Genomic DNA, 27,818 nt, shown 5'->3' with positions numbered 1-27,818 from the left:
TTGATGAAGGATGTGGTGCAGGCTTTTCAGGAATTCTTTGGGGCTAGAAGCATTCTCAAGGAGATTAACTCTACTTTTTTAGTTCTCATTACTAAAATTCCTAGAGCCAATTCCTTGGACAATTTTAGACCAATTAGTCTCTGCAATTCTTTGTACAAGATCATTTCAAAGGTTCTTACTTCTAGGTTGCTCAAACTCCTCCCTTTGATTATTTCTCAACAACAAACTAGTTTTGTCCTACGCAGACAAATTTTAGACTCTATAATGATGGTGCATGAACTGATTCACTCTATGGAAGCTAGAAAAAGGGAAGAGATGTTACTTAAGCTGGACCTCTCAAAAGCTTATGACAGGGTTGACTGGTCTTTCCTAGATATGGTGCTTAAGGCTTTTGGGTTTGATGAGAAATCTTGTAAGCTTATCTCTCAGCTGGTTACTACTTCCTCTCTTGTTGTCTTAGTCAATGGATCCCCCTCCTATTTTTTCAAATCTTCTCATGGTCTTTGTTAGGGGGATCCTCTCTTGCCTATTCTATTCATTATCTTGGCAGAATGCATAGACAAACTTATAGAGAAGAATAAGAAGGAAGGGAGAATCAAAGGTTTTAAACCTTCTTCTAAAAGTGCCCCTTTTATGCATCAACAATTTGTTGATGATACTATTATGGGAGGGGAGGCTTTTGTTAAGGAAGCAAAGGCTATGAAGGACATCTTGGATATCTACCCCAGAGGGTCGAGATAGTCCATCAACTAGGAAAAGAGTTCTATTTTCTTTATCAACACTCCTAAGGACAGACAAAAGAAAATCTCCAAAATTTTGGGATGTACTAAGGGGAAGCTTCCCTCTACCTATCTTGGGCTACCTTTGGGCATGAATCCTCTTGATCCTTTCTAGAATGACATTATGGATAGATTCAGTAAGAAGATGGTTGGTTGGAAAGGGGCCTCTCTTAGCCAAGCTGGAAAATGCCAACTGGTTAAATCCACCCTCTAGAACTTGCCAGTTTATGCTTTGAACCCTTTTGTGATCCCTGGAAAATTTTTGAAAAAATTTAAAGAGACTTCTTATGGACGGGGGCTGAAAAGAAAAAAAGGTATCCTCTCATTGCTTGGGAAAAAGTTTGCCTCCCCAAGAAATTTGGAGGTCTAGGCATCAGGAAGCTTACTCACCTCAACAAGGCTCTTTTGGCTAAGAAAATATGGCATATCTTTAGTAGCAAAGGGGAATGGAGAGATATTATGGAAAACAAGTATATAAAGAGGCCCTGTAAATAGTTTACCCTCTTCAGTGAATATATCCCAAGAGGCTTTGATGTTTGGAATGGTTTTTTAAAAGCCAGGAACCTGGCAAATTCTAGAGTCTCTTAGAAATTGGGAAATGGGGAGGATATCTAGTTTTGGTCCGATAGCTAGCTAACTTAGGGCCCTCTTATGAACAACCCTAGCTATGAGGTCTGGGTGAATGACTGCATCAACCTTTTTGGGCAAAAAGTTAGCAACTATAGGAACAACCAAGGATGGAAAGACTTATCCATCATCTCTGAAGATCTTAATCCTATTATGATATTGCTAAACTCTATGACCCTAAGTAACAATAGGGATGAATTGGTCTAGGGAGATAATGTCAATGGGCTATATACTGTTGCCTTTGGGTATTCGGCCCTTTGGGGATTAAATGAGATTCCTCCTTGGTTGAGGGCTTGGCTTCCTGGCCTCATTCCAAAAATTAATATGTTTTATTGGCTGGCTCTTCAGGACAAAATCCTCACCCAGGATAACCTGAGTAAAAGAGGTCATATTATACCTAGTAGATGTGTGCTATGTAAAGATCAGATAGAGACTAGTAATCATTTGCTCATTCATTGCTTTTTCTCCAGGGGGGTTTCGATTTTCCTTACCCAGGACTTGGGCTTCAGCTGGTGTGTGCCTTTTAACCTTCTAAATTTCTTCTGTTAATGAAAATAGATGTTCAATAGGTCTAATTTGTAGGAACTAAGATCCTAGATCCTGCCTCATTTCTGTTGGAGCATCTAGAAGGAGAGAAATAATAGAATCTTTAGAGATAAAGAGGAGCCAACTATAGTGATAGGAAAGAAAATATTTGCAAACATTAAGGAAAACTATTCAGTTAGGAAAGGGGGAGATATAGAATTAGGTGGCAGGAAAAAAAGAGAAGGCAAAAGATAGAAAGACAAAAAGATAGGAAGCCAAATGGCTTCTCCCCCTGGAAGAATGGCATAAAGCCAACTTCAACGGAGCATCCAAAGGAAATCTTGGCTCCTTGGGAAGTGGAGGCATAATAAGGAATGAAAATGGCGATGGTATTGTGACTTTTTCCCTCACATTGGGATTTCAAACCAACCACTTTGTGGAAGCAAATGCCATGTGTAATGCTGTCAAACTGGCATTTGAAATTGGAGTTACTAACCTTTGGCTAGAAGGGGATTCGAACAACATTATAAAATGTATTAATGGTAACTCCCATCCATCATGGTCGATTGCAAATCTTATTGATGAGACTCGTGAGACTCTTTCCAAATTTGGTAGATTCCATGTCACTCATATTTTTTGGGAAGCTAACCTAGTAGCTGACAAGTTTGCTAATATAGGGGTCAGCGCAAACCATATTATGACATGGAATCCTAGAAATATGTTGCCAATGGATGTCAAAAGCATGATTGAATTGGACAAGATCCAAGGAAGTATGAAGAAGATTAATGTACAATTATGAGTATGAATAGATCAAGTAGAAAGGGTACTTCCCAAAAAGGTAGCATGGGAAATTGTAATTGCTGTAAATTATTACAAACTTTTTGACATGCTTTCTAGGTTGTTTTTTTGCATTTGCAATAGGAGCAATAGAAAGGTTATTTCTTTTTGTATTCTGCTCAAACAAAGAGGTATTGGAAAATGAAGATGGTGTAACTGAGAGGGGAGGGGTGAATCAGTTACCACAAAATTTTTTTCAAAAGTCCCAAAGATGCCTTAAACTTAGTTGCTACTGCTACAAAAATCATTGCTTAAAACTTGATAGGTGTTTAGTTAATTTATGAAGTATTTACTGAAATAAGTGACCATGCAAAAGAAAGTAATCATTAACACAGTAGACACTAGATTTACGTGGAAACCCAATATGGGAAAAACCACCAGCAACTAGTCACCAATTTTCACTCTTCTAAAGTGAGCCCTGTTAGGAGCCAACCTTGTTAAAGGTTACAAAACACATTGTTAGGTGTGACCCTGTTAGAGGATTTAATCACCCTGTTAGGAGTGGCCTTGTAAGAGGTCTTTTGAACAATTCAACTGAATTGCCACCCTGTTAAAGGATTTATGAAATGGCTGTTAAACCAACTCTGTTAGGAGATTTTGGAATCACTGTTACAATGGTTAGAAAGCAACAATGAATGATCTGAAAATACATGCAACTTATCTTGCTGAATACAGATCTTAGTTTTGCTCCACAAGATCCTTACTGATCAAATATATCTCTGCAGCTTCAAGATTTCCCTCTGCTCAATTCTACTTAGGCACATGCAAGTCTCTTCCTTGCACTTCCTTGCACTTTTCGTATATTCATTCTCTCCTGTACTATTTTTTTCATCTTGAGCACCTCTTTATATATTATTCATAATACCAGGTCGGCCCAACCAACTTGTTAAAACAATTCCAAAGTTGGCTTGCCCAACTAACTTGACTAAACATATTCTAAAGTTGGCTTGAACTAAAAAAAACTTTCACTGGCCGACGCTGCTCGGTCAATATAGAACAAAACTTCCTTCTTGTGTTAACTGGTAGAACTCGGTAAAAACTACAATTACCGGAGAATTCGGTAAACCTGCCACTTCCTTTGGAAACTGACTGGACTCGATAAAAGCTGTCTTTGACTACTGAGTGAGCTCGGTGAAAACTCAGCTTTCCTTAGCTTACCGTGCGAACTCGGTTAACACTAACCGTTCGCTACAAAATCCTTTGATACCCAAGTGATCTCGGTAAGAACTAAACTTTCTTTAGCTTACCGAGTGAACTCGGTTAACACTAACTCACCTTGTGACATACAGGAACGCTCGGTATACACTGCAAAAGGCTTTTACTGACCGACTGAGCTCGGTAGACTCTGTAAACTATTTTCCTGGTTGATAGAACTCGGTAGACCCTGTCTGATAACTGATATGACATTTGTGTAACATCAAAGACAATACACAATTACTTAATTGTATCCAACAATCTCCCTCTTTGGCATTGATGGCAACACAACATGTCATAGCAGAAATGAAATTTGAAAGCAAGTCTATTGCAACACAACACAATTAACAATTCTCCCTCTAAGATAGAGAACTCTCCCTCTTACTGTAATCTCCCTCTGTGAAGAAATTACTTAATCAAATTTTGGATTTCGAAAAAGATATGACAGTAAAACTCTCCCTCTTTGACAACACATGCCAAAGACCATCTAATTTCAAATGAATTTAATTGTACCTTTAGTACTGATTCATATGCAATATTTCCTTGATTTGCTGCATCAACTGATGATTGTTCAATTTTGTAAGAGCTGATGCATCACTAAAACTTATTTTAGTGAACTTCAGATAGGGGAATAACCCCTAACTTAACTCTGAGATACAAAAATGCATCCTTAGGTAAAGGCTTTGTGAATATGTCAGCAATCTGTTCCTTTGTATGTACATATTCCAATCTGATTTCCTTGTCCTGCACCAATTCTCTGACAAAGTGATACTTGATTGCAATGTGCTTAGTCTTAGAATGCATTACTGGATTTTTAGATATATTGATTGCACTTGTGTTATCACAAAACATGACGACTGGTTCCTTGATTTCCATCTTCATGCCTTGTAGCAATTGCTTGAACCAAACAATATTAGAACAGTTTACTGCTGTAGCAACATACTCTGCCTCTGCTGTTGATTGAGCTGTACAGTTTTGCTTTTTGCTTATCCAAGAAACCAACCTCTTTCCAAGAAAGAATGCACCTCCACTTGTGCTTTTTCTGTCGTCAAGGTTTCCTGCCCAATCAGCATCAGTAAACACTTTTAAGTCTAGGTTTCCTCCAAGTTTATACCATAATCCATAATCTTCAGTTCCTTTCAGATATCTCATTATTCTCTTGATTGCCATCATGTGATTTTCTCTTGGTTTGGCTGAAAATCTTGCCACAATTCCAACTGCGAGAGCAATATCTGGCCTAGTATGAACTACATATTGCAACTTTCCAATCATAGATCTGTACAATGTCTGATCTATTTCTTTTGAATCATCTTCTTTGGTAAGTTTTAGTCCAGTACACATGGGAGTTCCAACTGGTTTACAGTCTTCCATACCAAACTTTTTCAATATCTCTTTGATATATTTTGCTTGAGTGATGTAGATGCCATTCTTGTTCTGCTGAATTTGAAGTCCCACAAAGAATTTGATTTCACTGAACATTGACATTTCAAATTCCTTGCTCATTTGTTCTGAAAATTCTTTGCAAAGATCATCATTCCCTGTAAAAATAGTATCATCTACAAATATTTCTGCCAGGACAATCTTATTTTCTGGTCCTTCCTTGATATACAAACTACTGTTATCATTATTTCTTTGAAATCCAATTTGAATAAGATAGCTATGCAATCTTTCATACCATGCTCTAGGAGCTTGTTTTAGACCATACAATGCCTTGTGCAATTTGCAAACCATGTTCTTTTTATCTGGATCAATAAAACCTTCAGGTTGTTCAATGTAGACCTCTTCATCCAGTATACCATTTAGAAATGCTGACTTGACATCCATCTGATAAATTTTAAATCCTTTGTAGGCAGCATATGCTAATAAGGTTCTAACACCTTCCAATCTAGCAACAGGAGCAAAAGTTTCTCCATAATCTATGCCTTCTTCTTGAGAATATCCTTTGCACACTAATCTAGCTTTGTTCCTTGATACTTTACCATTTCCATCCAACTTATTTCTGAAAACCCACTTTGTACCGATTACATTTTTGTCTTTAGGCCTGGGTATAAGAGTCCATGTTTTGTTTTTCTCTATCTGCTCTATTTCTTCATTCATTGCTTCAATCCAATTATCATTTTCTAATGCATCTTTGACAGTTCTAGGTTCAAAATCAGCAAGTAAACAAGTACCTTTCAACTTACTTCTTGTGATGGTTCCATCAGATTTATTTCCAATGATTTGATCTGTTGAATGATGTCTCCTGACATATTTGGCTAGAACAGGTTCTTTTTCTTTTGGATGAATTTTGTCGTTATCTTCTTGCATTTCTCCTCCTTGCTCTATTTGGTCTGGCTCGGTATCAACTGGCACGGTATGTACCTGCTCGGTTACCTCAGGCTCGGTAATCTCTAACTCGGTATTTTCTGACTCGGTAGACGTTGGCTCGGTAGATGTTGGCTCGGTAGATGTTTCTTGCAACTCGGTTAGTGATGACTCGGTAGAAGAAGATTTCTGATTCTCAGATGCAGTTGATATTATATCCAAATCACTGAAGACAAATCTTTTGTAATCTTCTAGTTCTTTTCTGCTTTCTTCTTCAGTCTTTTCTGCAAATTCATCAACTTTCACATGTATACTTTCTATGACTTTGTGAGTAGATAAGTTTAAGCATCTATATGCTTTACTCTTACATGAGTATCCAAGAAATATACCTTCATCACCTTTTACATCAAATTTTCCTTTTCTAGATTCTTTCAAGATATAACATTTGCTTCCAAATACTTTTAGATAACTTACATTGGGTTTATAGCCATACCATATTTCGTAGGGAGTTTTGAATGAGTCCTTTTTTAATTGTACTCAGTTTAAGGTATGAACTGCTGTACTGATAGCCTCCTTCCAGTATTTGATAGCAACATTCTTTTCTATCATCAAGGTTCTTGCACAATCCATGATGGATCTGTTCCTTCTTTCAGCTATGCCATTTTGTTCAGGTGTACCTGGTGCTGAAACCTGTCTTTTGATTCCTCTTTCAATACAAAAGTTATTAAATTCATGTGAAATAAATTCACCACCTTTATCTGACCTTAGGCATTTCAATCTTTTCCCTGTTTCTTTTTCTACTCTTGCCAAATACCATTTGAACTTTTCAAATGCTTCTGATTTGTTCCTTAGGTACATGATGGTCATCATTCTTGAATAATCATCAACAAAAAGAATGAAATATTTTTCACCAGTATAGCTTTCAGTTTCAATGGGTCCACATAAGTCAGTATGCACAATTTCTAATAAATCTTCAGACTGATAATTTTTGCTTTTGAAACTAGACTTACCCATCTTTCCAATTTGACAATTCTTGCATAAACCAACCTCTGGTTTCTTTAAATCAGGAATGCCTCTTACTTTCTTGAATTTTCTTATCTTTACCAGATTGTCAAAATTCACATGACATAATCTTTTATGCCATAACCAACTCTCTTCTATTTGAATAATAAAACATGAATGTTCATCAAGTTCAAGATAGAACAAGTTACCTTTAGTTTGAATACCAGATCCAATCAGCTTTCCTTTGTCGTTCAGCAGTCTTGCTTTGCCTTGGATGAATTCTACTTTGAGTCCATTGTTGAGTAACTGTGTCACACTCAATAAATTGTGCTTTAGTCCTTCTACCCAATAAGCATTATCACATACAAGTTCCTGGGTTAGAGTGATTCTTCCTTTTCCTTTGATGCAACAAGGTTCATTGTTTCCAAATCTTACACTGCCACCATCATACTCTTTAAATTGATCAAACTTTGTTTTATCTCCAGTCATATGATGTGAGCAGCCACTATCAATGATCCATGTATCATTCTTACTTATGTGAGAGATGAGTGCCATTTCTTCATTGTCAGATTCATCTTTTACAGCAATGTAAACAATCTCATCCTCTTCTTCATCATTAGAATCATTAGAATCTTTAGCCATAAAACATGATTTCTTACTTTTATCCTTAAATGATTTGAAATCTTTCTTACTGTTCCATTTATTATCTTTCTTTTCATCTTTATCTTTCTTGTTTGGACACCTTGCAGCAATATGACTAACTTCTTCACATGAAAAGCAAATTAGGGGTACTTTACCTTTGTATTTACCTCTTCCTCTTGAATATTTCTTTGCAAGTAGGGCTTCAATTACTTCAAGGTCGCTGTCAGAGCTCTGATCTGATTGATCTTCACTTTCTGACTGAGATTCCTTTTTCTTTTTTCCTTTTTCCTTGAGTGAGAGCTTGGCTTCAAATGCAGACTCAATGTTCTTTGCAGCTGGAACATAATTATCGAAATTATCTAATTCAAATGCTGTCAATCTTCCAACTATGGCCTCTAGGTTTATCTTGTGATTGGCCTCACACCTTCTTTCTTGAATGGCTGATACCCTGATGGCATAAACTGGAAGTAGAGTTCTAAGAACTTTACTTATGACTGTCTCTTCACTGATACTTCCTCCAGAAGCTTTGATAGCACTGACACATGCTTTAATTCTTTCAACATATTTGGCAATATTTTCATCTTCTTTCATTTTCATCTGATCGAACTGTCCTCTCAGACTTTCAGCTTTGGCTCTTCTGACATTGTCATCTCCACCATAGATCTCTTTCAGTCTTTCCCACATTTCATAGGCAGTAGTGCAGTCCTTGACATCATCAAACTCTTCATAACTCAAGGCAGATGCAATATCAATCATCATAATGTTATGAGTCTTCTTTATAGCAATGTCATTGATTGATAATGTACCTGATGGTTCTACATATTTCTCATCAAGATATTTCAGACCAGTGTCACCAATGGAAGCTAGATGAAGTCTCATTAATCCTTGCCATGCTGAGAAGTTGTTTTAGTTAAGCCTTGGGATTTCCCTCTTATAAGACATCTTGATCTTTGGCTTAGATCTTTGAAATCTTCTCCTGCAAGCACCAAAAGCTCTGATACCAATTGTTGGAAAATGAAGATGGTGTAACTGAGAGGGGAGGGGTGAATCAGTTACCACAAAAACATTTTCAAAAGTCCCAAAGATGCCTTAAACTTAGTTGCTGCTGCTACAAAAATCACTGCTTAAAACTTGATAGGTGTTTAGTTAATTTATGAAGTATTTACTGAAATAAGCGACCATGCAAAAGAAAGTAATCATTAACACAGTAGACACCAGATTTACGTGGAAACCCAATATGGGAAAAACCACCAGCAACTAGTCACCAATTTTCACTCTTCTAAAGTGAGCCCTGTTAGGAGCCAACCCTGTTAAAGGTTACAAAACACACTGTTAGGTGTGACCCTGTTAGAGGATTTAATCACCCTGTTAGGAGTGGCCTTGTAAGAGGTCTTTTGAACAATTCAACTGAATTGCCACCCTGTTAAAGGATTTATGAAATGGCTGTTAAACCAACTCTGTTAGGAGATTTTGGAATCATTGTTACAATGGTTAGAAAGCAACAATGAATGATCTGAAAATACATGCAACTTATCTTGCTGAATACAGATCTCAGTTTTGCTCCACAAGATCCTTACTGATCAAATATATCTCTGCAGCTTCAAGATTTCCCTCTGCTCAATTCTACTTAGGCACACACAAGTCTCTTCCTTGCACTTCCTTGCACTTTTCGTATATTCATTCTCTCCTATACTATTTTTTTCATCTTGAGCACCTCTTTATATATTATTCTTAATACCAGGTCGGCCCAACCAACTTGTTAAAACAATTCCAAAGTCGGCTTGCCCAACCAACTTGACTAAACATATTCTAAAGTCGGCTTGAACTAAAAAAAACTTTCACTGGCCGACGCTGCTCGGTCAATATAGAACAAAACTTCCTTCCTGTGTTAACCGGCAGAACTCGGTAAAAACTACAATTACCGGGGAATTCGGTAAACCTGCCACTTCCTTTGGAAACTAACTGGACTCGATAAAAGCTGTCTTCGACTACCAAGTGAGCTCGGTGAAAACTCGGCTTTCCTTAGCTTACCGTGCGAACTCGGTTAACACTAACCGTTCGCTACAAAATCCTTTGATACCCGAGTGATCTCGGTAAGAACTAAACTTTCCTTAGCTTACCGAGTGAACTCGGTTAACACTAACTCACCGTGTGACATACAGGAACGCTCGGTATACACTGCAAAAGGCTTTTATTGACTGACTGAGCTCGGTAGACTCTGTAAACTATTTTCCTGGTTGATAGAACTCGGTAGACCCTGTCTGATAACTGATATGACATTTGTGTAACATCAAAGACAATACACAATTACTTAATTGTATCCAACAAGAGGTTCCTATCAGTCATAGTGTGAGGTGCATATGAGAACTGAGGGTGCATAGAGTGCAGATATGGTAGGTGAAAGGTGCATAATGGAGCCAGTTGGTGAAATCAAGAAATGGAGGAGTGGGGAAAAAGTTTGGGAGTAGTTGGATCAAGGTAGGATTACCAGATACATTGTAAAATTGCATGGTTTTGATCAAGAGGTGACCAATAGTATGGTTGATTCATAGAAGGAAAACAAGGTTAAGGTGAACAGGGTTTCTTTCATGATCACTGAGGAGGTGATATTGACCATTTCTGAAATCTCGATTGAGGGTTTTAAGTTTTTCAAGGACAAGAAGCTCTCACCTAATGCTATGTGAGATTTTGTGAAGAATACAAATGAACTAAAAGCCCTAAAGAAGATTGACACGTACTATGTTCCTGATACCATGAAGAAACTGTGGAGGTATGTTCTGAGAGCTATTATCGAGTACATTACTCTAGACCCTAGGTTTGATCAGGCTTGTACCCACCACTTTGTTCTTTTGAATTATTTTCAGCACAACCGTAACATTTCTTTTCCTTTTTACTTGTTAACTTCCATGAGTAAGGCAGTGGTTAGCTTTAAAAAGAGGCCAACTAATAACCCCACTCTACATGAGGGGCTCTTCCTACTCATTTATGAGCACTTTAAGGCTCAGACTATAAGAAATGCCCCCCCTCAGACTAAAAATGTGACCTCTGGAAGCTCTAGCTTCTCATTTGATTCAAATGATATTCAGAGCTTTAGCTTTGAGGAAGGCAAGATTTCTTCTGCTAATAAAATTGTCACCCTTCAGGTCAAGAAGTCACCTTCTTCCATTACCCCAAGTAGGAAAAGCCCTAGGGATCATGGGTAGAAGCAACCTGTGAAGGATGTGAAGGTTGACAATGATGATGAGGAGGATGTGGGGATCAAAGAGGAGGAAAAGGAGATGTAGGAGGTAATAAGGAAGACCAAGGAGGGAAGAAATGCAAGAGGGAGGGCTTGGAGGATGAGAGATTGCAGCAAGAATGGGATATGTCTTTGCTACCTCTTTCTCCTATCCATACTCATGCCTAATCTAAGGAGAAAAAAATGGATTTTAAGACTGAGGGTGGGGAGGTGCAGGTTAAAAATAGGAGGAAATCTTGGAAAATTTTTAATGTTAGGACCACGAAAGTGGGCATTTTTAGAGAGGCCATGATCCCGCAGGTCCTTGTGGAAAACCAAGAAGAGGAGTGGCTTGAAGAACTCATTGACCCAATGATTGTGGCTATTTTGGATAATGCAAGGGAATTTGGGCTGAACCTCTTGAAAAATGCCTACAACAGTATGATTGATAACTTCAGATCAATCGAGTGGCTTTTCCATGAGCTAGAGGAGGTCAAAGAGCAAGTAGGTCATATGGAGGATAACAGGAAAGGAATAGATTCTGATAATAGAGACAGCAATGGTGAGAGGCTCAGTCTGGTAGAGAGAAGGATTAACAACCTCAAAACCTATAATCATAATCTCTCAAACTAGATGATTTTGCTACTAAGCTCCATTAACAACAACATTATTTCTTTAACTAGCTAGATCAAAGATAGAGTTATGAAGGAATATGAGGATGGAAAATATAGGGTAAAAGCTAGACTGGTGGATGACACTGCAAAGGACAACATCAACAATGGTCAAGACCAAGAGGATCAAAGGGCACACCAACAAGAGGCCAAGGAAAACCAGATGGCCTATGAGGCTGCTCAAGCCATGCAAGACATGGAGAGAATGAACAAGGACTAATCCCCTGCCTGTTATTTTTTCTCAATCTATTTTTTGGGTTTTTGTTAGGGCTTTTGCCTTTTTCATTTCTAAGTTTTTTCTATTCTTGGTCTTTTCCTTGATCTTTGTTTTAAGGCTGGGCCTTGGGCTTATTATTAGCCTTTGAACTTGAACTCTTTTGGCTGGGATTTTCATGCTTATTATCAGCCTTGTTATTGTTTTAAATCCTGAGTTTTAGGGTCCCTATAAAACCTTTTTATCTAATAAAAAACAATAGGTTGATCTAAATAAATACAACTCACTTTGCAAATACCGATCAAAATGTAGCTCATATGTTGATCCACTATCTAGCCTTCATTATCATCTATCTCTGATATGTTTGGAAACCCTTCAAGAAATAACACTTCACCTCTTCACAAGTCCTCTTAGCCTTCTACTCAAGTTTGCTAGTCAATAGTATCAACAATTGCTCCAACCTTGTTAAGGTCTGATTCACCTCTACCAACCTTTATATATTAGCCCTTATGCCTCCTTAAATAGGTAGCTTGATTTTTTTCCTCTTAGACACCACCATCAATCTCAAGTTTTGATTAGATTCAACACATACAATGAATCTATCCACCTTCTCATTCATCTTTTTTTTTTAGGAACTTCTTTATATAAAGCCTTTGATCACTCACCTAATCCTTTCATTGCATTAAATAATTCATCTCAACAATCCTTATCTTAAACATGCTTTGCATATTCCAATAATTCAACTATATCAACCAAAAATTGAGACTCCTTGACAAACTAAAAAATGTTATCACCTAGCCAACACTATGTCCCTTGGCCTCACTCATCACTATATTGACTTACTCAGCTTACACTATATTTTCTGAATTTGTTTACTAGCACTTGGTCCAACTTCTCTATTAATCTTCCTTTTACTAGTGCTTGGTTAACATTGAATTTTATCATCTTCTACTATTTACTTGATTGATACTAGCATGGTTCAACTTTAACTATAATTTCCTTAATCTTCTGCATTGAAGCTCGATTATCCTAAGTATTTAGTCTTCATTGACCATTTCTTCTAAGATTTAACTCAACCAACTTCTTCACTTAATGTCATGATTAAATAACACATTTTCTTACAAAAATTTAACTAAGTAAGTGCCCATTATAATTTCACATAACTCAATCTTTACACTAGGTCCTCAAGTGTTATCTCTTCCTCTCAAATCCTCTTCATCAATCTTATTGATATGTCACTCTACTTAGGTAGAGATTATCCCACCAATAAAGTTTGACATTAATAACAACACAACAATTATTCTAATTGTAGTTCTAACAATGATGGCTCTCAGAAAAGTCACATAGGCCCTCCAAACATAGTTACATCCCTACTAATGTTGAACACATCCCAATAACAAATGACAACCTGAAATAATCAAATCACACTCTTAAGGTTGGGATGAAAGTTTAATTAAATCCAAAACAAACAATAAATTTTGTCCAAGGCAAAATGATATCACAAGAAAGAACATCTAATACCACTTAAAGCATAATCAATTTCTCCCTAGAAATAGTAAAGACATGTAGGAAGACTCCTACAATATTTCTCAGATATGCAATCCACAATACCACAATTGCAGATTAAATTACACTTCTGATATAAAATCACAATATCTCCTAGAGATAGACAAATACAGTAAGGAGACTCAACCAAATTAATAATTAAATCACTATACCTAAAAAATGATTCAAAATACCTCTCAACTTTGAATCCTCCTACTTAAGCAAGGGCATAAAAAATAACCTCAAGAAAACTCTTCACAAGTAACAAAAGAAAATAATCAGTCATTTCATTTTCTCATCAAGTGGACTCATATTTATAATCCCCCAAAGACACTTGTTTCCCAACAAAACTCCACTTAAGAAGCTTCACTGACACAACATCACTTTATATCATATAATATCAATAAAGTGTTATTATACTTTAATATAAACTTAATAATTAATTAATAAATATGAGCATGTAGAATTAATAGACTCATAAGATGGAAGTGATTACTAATAGCCAGTCCCACCATCTACACTATAAAATATGAAAATTACTTGAATTATACTTACTAAAAATAGTAAGTTCATAACTAAGATACCCAAATCACCCTGCCAGCTCTAAAGGGTCACTATAGTGAGATGGTTCAATAAAATATAGGAGATCACAAAAAATGGAGAGACATTACACTTCTCCTGAATGCTAATTTTAAATCATATGCATTCCAAGTTCATATACAAGAATGTCAATTTTGTGTATAAATAGAATAAAAATTCAAACATAATTCACTATATTTTGCAATAGCTAAAACTCCAACCATGTGGAGGAATCAATCCACTCCCAGCTTCCAACACTGAAACCTTGAAAACCTTCACCAAATTCACAAAAATAAAAATAAAAAGAGATGAATAAATCAAAGTTGGAGCCTTTCTTTAATAACAATTAAAGCCAAAATCTTCTTCAACACACTAATGACCAATAGCTTCTTCCATACACTTTTCTCTTAAATACAAATTGAATTTGTAATAATATAAATTGATAATCATTTACTCCAATAGTTGAATTAATTCCTTGGCATAGACTTCCATGAATAAATTAAATAAGTGGCTTCTTCCAATGATGACTCAACCCTCACATTAAATGAAATTATAAAGTTAAATTATAAGTTTCTAATAAGCCATTTAATGATTTAATCATAATTTGACCACCCAAATACTAATAACTCCCAAAACTCTTATTTAGGTTATTTTTTAGTGGTGAATATTCATAATTTTGTGAATTTTAGAATGTTTTTGCTATTAATTTGGCTAATAATTTAAGATTTAATGCAACCCAAATTGCCAAATTTTTATTAAATTTAGTTCTAAAATATTTAAAATCCCTCAATAGTATATATTATTAAAAACTTTAAACTCAAAGATCCACCACAATATTTGATACATGATAATATTTGATTCACATTAATATTATATATTATCAAAGAAATTAAAATTAATTCACCAATAATTATCATATTTATTAGTTACTTTAGGGATATATTACCACTATTTAGTTTTCACTATTGATTTAAAATATAATGTAATTATCCTCATAATTTTCATGAGATAAAACATATTCAATTTTGATTTGTTATATTCCATGACAATCAACGAACTTCCTATTATTATTGAGATTTGCGAATATTTTCTACTCAAAAATTATGATTCCAAAACAATCACTAATGTAAATAATATTTAAAATCTAAAAAAATTTAGAAATTCATGATAAAAATAATTTGGATTTTCAAAATAATGAAAGATTTGCCAATAATTTATATCATTTTCTAGAGGGGAGTTTCTTAAAGTTTACCCTACACTTAGCGTTTAAATATGTTGTCTGAAATAGGAGTCATGCCCATTATATTCCCATGTGACTAGATGCACTTTCCTAGAAAGGTCCCCTCTTAACCATCACCAAACTTGTCATAAATAATAGGTGCATGAAACTAAGCTGAAAAGAAGTCTAATTTGAATCAAACAAAGATCAAACTAGAAAATATTAAATTGTAAAGAAGATAAGATGTCATGCCTAGATTTTGAGAAAAAACACAATAATTTTTTTAATTTTTTTTAATGTTAAATAACCACTATGTTTAATACATGCTATATTGAATAGGTTAGGTAAAGTTGACAAAGGATTAAAAGTGAATTTCTTTTACATTTCATTAAGATGCAGAGTTAACATCTCAACATATTATATGGGTTCAGAACACTCAAGTCAAGGTGCTACTGAAACATCTTGTTTGGGTTAACTAGGTTGGTTGACTAAACCCTAATTGAGTGATGACATCATGTTTTGAGGATATTTAGGTTTCCTTAGTTCTTTGGTAGTTTTTGGATTAATTTTTTTTAGGTTTTAGTTAGGTTAAGTCCATGTAATTCATGCTCTGACATCTCAAAATTTCACCCTTATAAGGTACATTCAGGTTTAAATCCTAATTGTTGACCAAGTCAACCTTACTTAATTTCACTACTTTGCACAACACTAGATTTTGACTCATTTCATAAGTCACATTAGGTTAGACTTTAATATTATCCCTTATTACACTTTATTAGGTCAATCCACTAGAAACAAATTTTGCATTTAAAGGTCAATCTATCTTTGTTAATACTCAATTTTAATTATGAGCACAATAAATAAGAACTAATTTAAACATTAATTATTTTCCACTAAGTTAATTATGACATACAATTAATCAGCTAAATTAATTTGACTTATCTAGCAAGTTATCTTAGTCGACTTTTATCTATATTACTTCTAACATTAACAACATTTAATAGTCATGTTAGTAACTTAAGCCTTATATGATTAAATATTATGTTTTCCTAGATCATTAAAATATCAAGTCATCCATTAATAATTATTATCTAACATCAAGTTTTAAATCCTAAATACAATTATAAGTATCTCACATAATCCTAAACTTAATTTCATTATACCTTATTCATATGCATTTTATTTACCAAATACTAAACAATCTCTAATCCATACTTGTTACTTAAATAATCCTAACTTAGCATTTCTACATACTTACTAACTACACTGACTAATTTACAAAAATCAAATGCCTTGAAATCACCATCATAATACTCTATTAATAAAGAACTAAAATAAATAAATAAAACCAAACATAAATACTATTCACTTATCTAAACATCCTAATCCTACCCCAAAACCCTACCCCACTTACCCAAATAATTTTCCCACTTGTCTCCCTTTACCCAATGCTCTTTGGAGCAGCACAAGCTGTGGTGCAACTTATTTGCACTACGGAATGTTGTGCCCAGTCCTGCCCATGCTTGGCTTGATAGAAGGAATGAGGAAATGTGATGTGATGGATATGTCAAGAGAATCTATCAAATCTTATAATATTTTATTAGTTGAGCGTAACAATTATTATTTTATTTGTTGTTGAGCATATGCATTTCAAACCATGATTTATTTTCAAACTTTGATAAAGTTTGTTGTGTATTTTTTCAAGTCTTCAATTTTTCACTTTATACTTCAACTATGATGAAATATAAGATCATAAATTTTAATCAAAAATTTATATTATTTTTTATATTTTTTGAATTATAAGTGTTATTATTAGTGAATTGTAAGTTTTATTATTAATGTAAAAGTGTTACTTTTGTTTAGTTTTAATTATTTATTTCATTTTTCAATACTTGTGACTATTTTATATTATTATTATAAAAAAATTGCATCCATCAATTTATCAAATCTTATCTATTACTATATATTTCAGATTTTTTAAAATAAAAAATTGTAAAAATAAACTAAATTTATAAAATTAAAAAATTATATCAATACAAAAAAAATTCATTCAAAAAATGTCATATATTTTTAAAAGATTCACTATCATCAACTTGGACACTCAAAAATCAAATTACACTCAAGATCAAAATATATTACTAATGAGTGATTGCTATACATCTAACTCATTGTCATCAACCTTGACCAAATATATATATATATATATATAGTTAGTCTAATTGAAAAATAAGAACTATATATATAGTTAGATGCATTTAGCTCATCCTTATGTTATAAGTGTTAAATAATCAAAGTTGAATAATTTTTTCAGAGTTAATTTGTTTCTTACTATGTATTACCTAAAAACTGCCAACAAATAAATAATAATTGAAAATGTAATAGAACTAATCTTAATCCATATTCACCAGATTATAACAATTTATTATTGAAAAAAACAAATCTTCAAATCTAAGTTTAAATTTTGTTTTAAAAAATTATAGCACTCTATTTTTACTATAATAGTAAAGCTTTTTATTGATTTTTTTTACTATTATTTAATAATTATACAACTAATAAAATAATAAAAGTTATTAAATAATGCAAGTAAGAATTGTTTCTTCAAATTGCATAATTTTAGTTTAAAAAATTGTATGTTGAATATGGCACTCAATGTACACTTGTTGAATATGACATTTGATGTGCAATGAATTCCTTGTTTAATTGTTTAATGGTTATCTTGGATTGGATTATGGAAATTTTAGCTAATGTTATAACATTTTGAATGATCTATTTAATAGAGTTTTAGATGAGATTGTGTTTAAATTTTATTTGTTTTTTTAATTGTATTATATGATAGCTATAAGAATATAGATATTAAAATATTGATTAAAAAAATTCAACATGGTTAATTGAATTACACAACATGACAAATTGAAGAAATATATTATTTTCAATTATGAATTGTTTCAATTTTGTAAATATGAATTAAGATTCATTGTATTACATTTTCAATTATTAAATATTTGTTAGCAGTTTTTAGGTGATACATAGTAAGAAACAAATTAAGTCCAAAAAACTATTCAACTTTGATTATTTAACACTTAAGAGTCAGCTAAATGCACCTACTATTTAAGTGGTTCTTATTTTTTAATTAGACAATATATATTTGGTCAAGATTGATGAGAATGAGTTAGATGTAAATCAATCACTCATCTAATATATTTTGTTCTAGATCTTAAGTGTAATTTGATTTTTGAGTGTCAAAGTTGATGTTAGCAAATCTTTTAAAAATAGATCAAATTTTTTTTTGAATGAAATTATTTTGGATTGATATGTATTGATATAAAAAAATTAATTTTATGAATTTAATTTATTTTTACAAGTTCTTTATTTGAAAAATAGATGAATGTAATTTTTTTATAATAACAATATGAAATAGTCACAAGTATTAAAAAATAAAATAAATAATTAAAACTAAACAAAACTAACACTTTTGCATTAATAATAAAACTTACAATTCACTAATAATAACACACTTACAACTCAAAATATAAAATATAATATAAATTTTTTATTAAAATTTATGAACTTTTACCTCATAGTTAATGTATAGAAAAAAAGAAAAATTGAACGAAAAAACTCACCTAAATGCACACCAAACACATAGGCTCAACACCAAATATAATTATTATTATTATGTTCAACTGATAAAATATTATAAGATTTGACAAGTGCTCTAACATATCCATCACATCACATTTCCTCATTCCTTCCATCATGACAGAACAATCAAGAGTTGGGCATGGACAGGACTAGACACAGCATTCCACGGTGCAAATAAGTTGCACTGTAGCTAGTGCCCTTTTGAGCACTCCCCCAACAACAACTACCCAGCCAGTTTGTTCGACATGGCTACATATGTCCATTGATGCCATATACATACCTTAAAGTACCACTAATAAAACAAATGTACATTGTATCGTTTATAAAGTAATTACCAAACGTGGTTGTTAGAAAATAATAATAGTTTCGAACATAAGACTCCATTAAAAATTTAAACATTGACGTTTAAATATATTTTTTCAATGCTTTTAAATATATTTTTTATTTCTTATTTCTTATTTATTAGATTATAAAATTATAAATAATTTTACATATTCAAAACTAAATGTATATTCACAAATTTTCATAAATATATGATAATATATGTAATATAATTATATAATATTAAGATAGATAATATATGAGATATAATATTTTTTTATTTTAAAAATATTTTTTTAAAAATTAATACTTTTTTGCTTATTTGTTTATTTTAAACATATAATCTATGATTCAAAATATTTAAATATATAATCAAAATTAGTATATTCATTAGGTGTATTATTATTTTTATCACTATAGCTAATTTTAAAATTTATATATAAAAGAAATTAAATTTGATAAAATATTCATAAAATTTAAACACATAAATATTATTTAACAAGTTAAATATATAATTTTATATGATATGTTATATTTTTAGTTTCTTAATGTAGATCAAAATAAAGTATTTTTGAAAAAGAATGATAGTATTAAAAAAAATCAGCAATCTAATAAAAAATGTTTAGTTTAAAATTGTATAAAAATCAATACTAAATCAATAATGAATCTATTTTATTAAATGATTATTTTAAAAAGAAATTACATATTGTACAAATTTGATCAAATTAATTTATTAGTAATGATGTGTATTTTTAAAGAGAACCTAAAGTCCACTATCACATCAAGCTCAGAGATTTGGAAGTTGTCGCACTACTAGAAATAGAACCTTTCTAAAAGGATTCGAAACACAAGGTTGAAGGTAGTAACAATGTTATAGGATAATAGGATGTTGAAAGTGGCTCTATATTAATCATCATTTTTTTACATTAAAGATAATATGTTTTTCATAATTTTAAAAGGAGGTAAATAAGAGATAATATGAAAAATTGGTTATATATTTCTTGGTAAATAGTGTCTGGATTTAATATATATTAACATTGTAAATGTATATTAAACTTATACTATACTTATTGTTAATTAAGTGCTTATTTGAATCAATTATAAATTATTAAATTATCTCTATCATTTGATTAATCATAAATATTATTATTTAAAAGTGATTTAACAAACACTTCCAATGCTTTGTTATTTTATTAAAAATTAGAATAGTTAAAATATTCAATAAATATATCTATATAAAATATTTAAGGTAAAAAAATTATCTCAAAATATCTTTAATAATTTTAAATTTAAATAATTTAATGTATACTTTATGAAAATTGATGAATATATATTTAACTATCAATATGTTTATTAATTATAATTTTATAGTCTAATAAATAAAAAACAAAATGTTAAATGCAATCAATTATTTAAAACAATGAAAAAAATATTGAGTTAAGTGCAGAATGTGTGTTTCTTTGAAGTATAAAATGTGTAAATTTTTAAGAAACTAATGTTATACACTCATTTAGAAAAAAAAACTTTATGTTATGATTTCTCTATAGTAAAAACTTGTTTTTTTGACAATAGTGCAAAACAGTTCAATTTACAACGTACATGTTCTGTCAATTATACTTTATACATGTTCTATCAATTGTACTTTATGGGGCATGTATATGCATGGGCCATACCCAACGATGTTGAACGAACTGGCTAGGCAGCCATTGCCCACACCCCCAGGTACCCTCCCATGTTTCCCAAAGGTGGTAGGCCTAGGTAGCGTACTTGTGGAAGAGTTTGGGACAGGATGTAACAAGGTGGAGGGAGTTAGGGGACAAAGGTATGCTTACATGTCTCATGATTACTTTTCTTTTTAAGACTAAAACCATCTTCAAAACCTACATGGGAGAAGCAAGGAAATTTTCCTAATTCAATGTGTAGGCTCATTTGGATGTATGGGACATGTGCCAATAGGGGGTCAAAGCTTATGTGAATGCTCATGCAGGTTAAGGGTGGGTGGTGGTGTTAAGGAAGGTGAGGCATCACCAAATCAAAGACTCCATCCAATGCAAAGTCAAGCTATTTATCATTCTAGTTTCCTTGGCCAACGTGAATCTAGGATGATGATGATGTGGGTGGGGCGTGGGTCCCATGTGGGTCACATCACACACTCCACTTGCACCCCCCTTTTGCTAGAGCCACATTTATACAATCAAGTTTATATCATGATTTTCTTTTGAAGAGAACTTTATTAAAGCAATGTTTAATATATTCATTTTCACCAAAAAGGATTTTAATTTTTAATTTATTGAGTTGGAGAACATTTAGGAGAATATTCTTTTCACTTGGTGGAAGGGTTTAATTTCATGCCCATACTTTATTTGCATCCTGTAGGTGCTTATTAAATCCCCTTTTTCTTTTGACATGTATTATTTTATTTTTCTTCCTAACATTTGTGTTCGCTCAAGGGTTTTCTTGCATGGCAATTTTATATTTTCTTAAGATTGAGTGGAATGATCTAATGTGTTTTTACTAATGTCTAATTTAGGACTATAGTCCATTGTTAGACTATTGAATTTGCTAGGTCAAGTAAAGTGTATTATAAATGAATGTGTAAATTTGAATATTGAATTTTAACAAGAACTTATAGGGAAGTCTATATATACATTTCATTTGATTTCCTTTATCCAAAACCATGACTTTATCAATATCAATTCTATTTACATTCATGATACATCCTACTTTACTACTAATTTATTTGGAACTTTTTCATCTCATGCACCATAGATTTCAATAGAATGGAATTTTAAACATTGATAGTATATCATTAAATCCCATAATAACCTCATTTAACCTTTCCTTCACTTCTATTACAACATAAGCGAGACATCCACACAAGATAATTTAATCAATGATACCAAAAAAAAACCTTTTTATTCCAACTTAAGGATACATACAATGTAAGGAAGTCTATAAATGGAATATAAATATACTCATTCAACTCATAAAATTTCACAAAAAAAAGGATAGGAAATGGAAAACTCTCCAACAACAATTTTGATCCAAATACTATCTTGAACTCTTTTTCTTCACAAAACTCCAATAGGAGGTTCAAGGACTCCCAATTTGTCCAACAAGGATCCAAAAACCTACAAATAAGATTGATCATAACCATAGGGAGCTCACCTCCCAACCAAGGCCTTGATGTGAGGCCCCACCCCAAGCTTAGGAGAACCAAAATTGACTAAGTGACAATTAGATACAATCACATTGACACACACAACAAACAAATCTCATCCAAGGTTTGCACAATATTTTCCATATTGAACCATACAAGGGGAGAAGGTGGATTTTTCCATTAGGAGATGTCAATGATGAACACAAATCACATGCCTCTTCCAAGGCTGAAAAATCACGATGAACTTTTGTTTTCTCTCTCCTTATTTTCCAAAAAAAAATTATTTCATATTGTAGCAATGACCCATAAAACCTTACTTTCTCCCTCTCCTCACCATGAGAAGAGACTTTTCACTAACCTAGAGTCCAACTAAAGCCCTTCTCCTATAGATGGTCACTTCTCCCCTATTCAAGGGTGAGTAATGCTAACACACCCTTCACAAAATTCCCAAGAAGTTCAAAAAGGAAAACATAAAAGGAAGGAAATAGAAAACCCATAAATAACCCATCCCTTACATGTTATAACACAAATATGAAATACACATATGCAAGAGATTTACATAAGAAAATAATGAACTATGCATGAAGAACAAGGTCATGAAGAATCCTATCTTCACAAAGGTTATGGAAATGGAGTTTTGAAATGAGCTAAATCCTTCTTCATCCTCAATTCCAAGCTTGAATTTCTCTAAATTTAGAGAATGAGAGAACAACCTTCAACTCTCAAAATGACCACTAAATAGGCTTCTAAACTCATGCACCAAAAATGGTAACTGCTCCAAATTTGATTTAAGTCTTCTATGGTCTTGTCACTTGTTCCTACCATCAAGACAACCTTTTAGGAGAAGTGTAAACTTGACTAACCTCATGGAGATGTTCAATTTTCGCACTCAAGGGAAAATGAGATATTTAAGGGGTCATAAAAGTCAACAAAAGGGTCTAGAAGGGTGGAAAAGGTTCCAAACCCATACACATACCCCTTGGGCACTTGGATTACATTATATTTGGCCTCTAGGATCATTTTAGGACCTATACAATTGACTTGAAAATATTTTATCTTTTAAAACCCTAAGAATGTGACCTTTCCACTAAACCCTAATTAGGGTAATTAATCTAGGTTACTAACTAATTAGTCTTAGATTAGTAAATTAATCAATCTTTGGGTAACGAGTTATATTAACAATCCTAATTAACATGTTGATACACATATATGAATTATGAGTGTCAAGTGACACCGAAAAATTCACTGTCATGCAACATTCAACACCTTAAAAAATACAAAATGATACACACATTCAGATTATGATACAAATAAAACACTATAAAATGATGTTTGAATCACTTTATTGGATTGAACCTTAGTCTTACAGTTTGCACATAGGGTCAATTACTGATTCTACGATAAATTCCATGGTTAATAATAATGCACACTCAATTCAAACATCAATAGTTTGATAACATCACATTCATGTATTTAAACCAAATTGCATAATCACATTAATCAAAACATTAAACTTTCATTTAAATAACCTTTTTCTCATTTTTGCACACATTTTTAATCATCACAAGTCTCATAATTGAATCATCATAACATATTCATTAGTTCAAATTGAAATACTGAAATAACCATTGTAATGCATAACTATACCTACAACATCATAAACATCATCACTAGGGTATACTGAATTATCTAAATGCATATCACCTAATAATAAAGGTACCATAATCAACATCATCATCATAAGGTGAACCATAAAATGTATCAATTAATCTCAATTTCCATTAGGACATGTAAACCATAAAATGTTACTTCATATCCTTTCAAATCTCCTATAATGGATTTAATAGAGAATGTCATGCCTGACCACTACTTTGGGTTTTTTTGCAAATTAGAACCTTGCTATTATAAGATTTCCTTCTGATGTTATGTTTGTATTTTGAAGAACTGACATATAAATATTTGCATGTTATTGGGTATCGATTATGTTCATTATGTTTCAAACTCATGGTAAACTGTATTCTATTTTATAGTGTATGTTAACTTGACATTTCAAAATCATTTGTATGGTAATACGCTGTATGCATTTAGAACTTATCTTTGTAGTTATGTACGTGTGACTGAGAAGGGATTTGGATTATTGCATAGTTCTTTGAGATAGTTTTAATTACAAAACTTATATATTTGTTTTAAAAGGGTATAACACCCTAAGTTGTAATTGGCATAAATATTTTCTATTATGTTTTAAAAAGGAGGTTTTATATTTCTTGAATGGCATAGAACCCTAAAAGGGTATCGAATGCCATGAATGAGGAAAAAATGCTCACTATTTTGAAAGCCATATATGGCAATGGCATGGAAACTATTTTTTGCACGACCCTGTGTGGTATCACATTTGAGTTGAATTCTTATTTATGAGGTTTTATGGCACCGAAGTTTTAGTTGGCCATTTCGTGTTTTGAGTTGGGTTATTTGCTGATTATGGGCCAGATACTGGGCCGCATTGCTCTGTTGGATTTACATTTGTGTTATTGTTGCTAAGGTATTGGCATTTTCAATGGTGTTGGTTGGAAGGGAAACTTGCTTTTGTGGTTAAGCTCGATGGAGATTCTCATCAGAGATTGCTTACCAGTTTTGACTTGGCTTTTGGGGTTTTGGCATCAAGTTAGATTGCAAAGAACTTTTCCATCTTTAGTACTCATGTAGGGGAAATTTCTTACCCTACTCCCTTTCTCTCTATTTACAATTGCAATAAAATTTCAATTAGCATGTTGTAAATGGTTTTGAGTTTTATATTTTGTCTATTGACACTCAAGGATGGATATGTGCAGAGCATGACACTGTGTGCAATGCTTAGCCTTGCATATACCCATCTTTGAATGTGGATTTAGGGAGAAATTACATTGGGAGTTGTTGTATGTATATATTTGTTTGGGCTTTTCCCTAACCATATATTCTTTCTCCAAGTTAAACCTTGTTGGCACCTCATGCTTGCGACAGTTATTTAGTATGTGATTGAGTTATGTGTGAGTATTCGGCTTTTGAAGGGCTGAGTTCTATGAGAAACTATATCTCAAAGCTTACTTGTTTTCTACAGAAAATAGGAAAGAGGTTTGGCCTCAGTCTTGAGTTTCTTTTAAAATTATCGACTCATAACCATAGTCGAGAGCAGAGGCATATCGTTAAACAGTTAGTATGAAACCAAACAAGGTTGAAATAACATGTAAATAACATAGCATCTTTATGGTTTTTTGAATGTTTGAAATGTTCCATGTTTAATAGCCAATACACTATCTAAACATTGTAGTGTGGTTCGGCCCCAGACATGAGCTTGCATCAGGTTGCAAGACTTGTGACTGGTTAGGGGCACATTTACTCTATTTCTTAAAAAATACAAATGATTTAAATAAGGGTTATGTCATTGTTAATATATAGTATGTTGGAATTCTATAATCTTGATTATTGTATATTAAAAACAGTAAGATTGTGGGCAGTTTTTGGGATAACTAAAGGTATTAACATTGTGTTAAATAGTTAATAGGAAACTCGAATTAAGTAGGAAAAAGTTTCTCTCCGACACCAAAATTTACAATGAAAATTGAGTTTTTATTTAACTATCATTTTGTGGTATTGTTTGCAACTGAATAAGGCATTATTCTATAACAAAGACATCGATAGATGTTGTTGTATCACTAGGGTCATTATGTGAACAGCTAGTGAGCATCTTATAGTTTTGGGATTTTACATCTTAATCATTTTTGGTCAGTGATATAATGTAAGTTATATTGCATTTTTATGAGTCAGATTTTAAATTGAATTCAGATATTGTATTTTAAATTTTGATTGTAGATATAATTGGGTGGTATCTTATCGTTAAACAGTTGTAAAACATCAATAGACACTTGGATATTCAGTAACTTTGTAGATTATCTTTTGTTAAGCATTGGCTACACTTGGATTTAGTAATACTTGATTTTACTATGAAGTGTTTTAATAAGCATTTACAGATTGTTTTGAAATAAGATGTTTGAAATAGAATCTTGCTTTATAAAGATGTATTTCTGTTCTTAAATGAAATCGAAAGTCATCTTAAGATGGATTATGATATATGTTGGTGATATGTCATTTAAAAGCAAGAATATCATATGTACATTGTATCATTATCTTGGCCAATTCGAAGGATATACTTAGTTGTTATAATAGTAGAGATAAGTAGTATAGTACGACGACTGGTAAATATCATTAAACTGATGTAACAGTTTAGTTATATTTACAAGATCATAATATTGTAGTATTTATTTATGTTATTAAAATAACCAAAGTTTACTTTCAAATTTGAAAGTAGAAGATGAGAGTTTTAAAAGATGAAGAATGTAATATCATGAGAAAACTGACCTGTTATTAGTTGCATGTGCATTCTTAGAATATCTGTTTGATGTGTATAATAAGAATAGCTATAATGAACGTATATCGAGGTGGCTGAATATCGATTTATCCTATTCAGTTAATTATTCAATGATAATTTTAAGATGAATTGGGAGGGATAATTATAAATAAAAGATAATTGGCCTTACCTATGACTTAAACCAGTAAGGTTAAGTACGGAGAACAAGGCGAGTCTCTATTGCGTCATTTCACGAGTACTATAGAGAATCCCACTATGTGTTGTCTATGGGCTTACCATATACGGATGCAGTATCTTAGCATCATAGTGATGACACCTCAATATATATATGGTTCATTAACTGGTTATTCTTAGTGCAAGTTTAGTTTTGCATTGTTTAGAAGATGTTACTTCTTGCATAGTAATATTAGAATTGCACTATGTTATGTGGTTTAGATATTTGCATTACGGTTTTATATATAAGTTTATTCTGACATGTATGTAGGTGGACTATGCTTTTTAACTCAGCGTGTACTGAGCCCTCTTTGTGTTGTGTTGCATGTTTGTGTAATTTTTAGGTGTTCAAGTTGAATAACTAGTGCTAAGGAAGACTGTTGAAGTTACTTCTTGAAACTGAATTTGATACTTGTAAAGTCCATATGTTGGACCTAGGCATCTTTGAATGATGTTGTTCATCATTATTGTACTGAACTCATTATGTATAGATATCTTTATGGAAATTTATTCAGATGATATATTTCTATATTTTGAGGTCTACGATTTGAGAATGATTCAATCATTGTACTTTTTCTTGTAATATGATGATTAAAAAAATAAAAAATTCTAAGGTTTTTTATGTTTGTTCATGGTTTAGTTTTTTCTTTGTTAGAAGCATTACATTTGGTATCAGAGCGCAGTTAGAATAACCAAGACTCATGGGTTTTAGGTTTTTTTCTCAT

This window comes from Cupressus sempervirens, chromosome 1, assembly GCF_028749045.1.
Source record: "Cupressus sempervirens isolate cs-2001-9-10 chromosome 1, ASM2874904v1, whole genome shotgun sequence".
Lineage (NCBI taxonomy): Eukaryota > Viridiplantae > Streptophyta > Pinopsida > Cupressales > Cupressaceae > Cupressus > Cupressus sempervirens.
Note: the sequence above shows the minus strand (reverse complement) of the source record.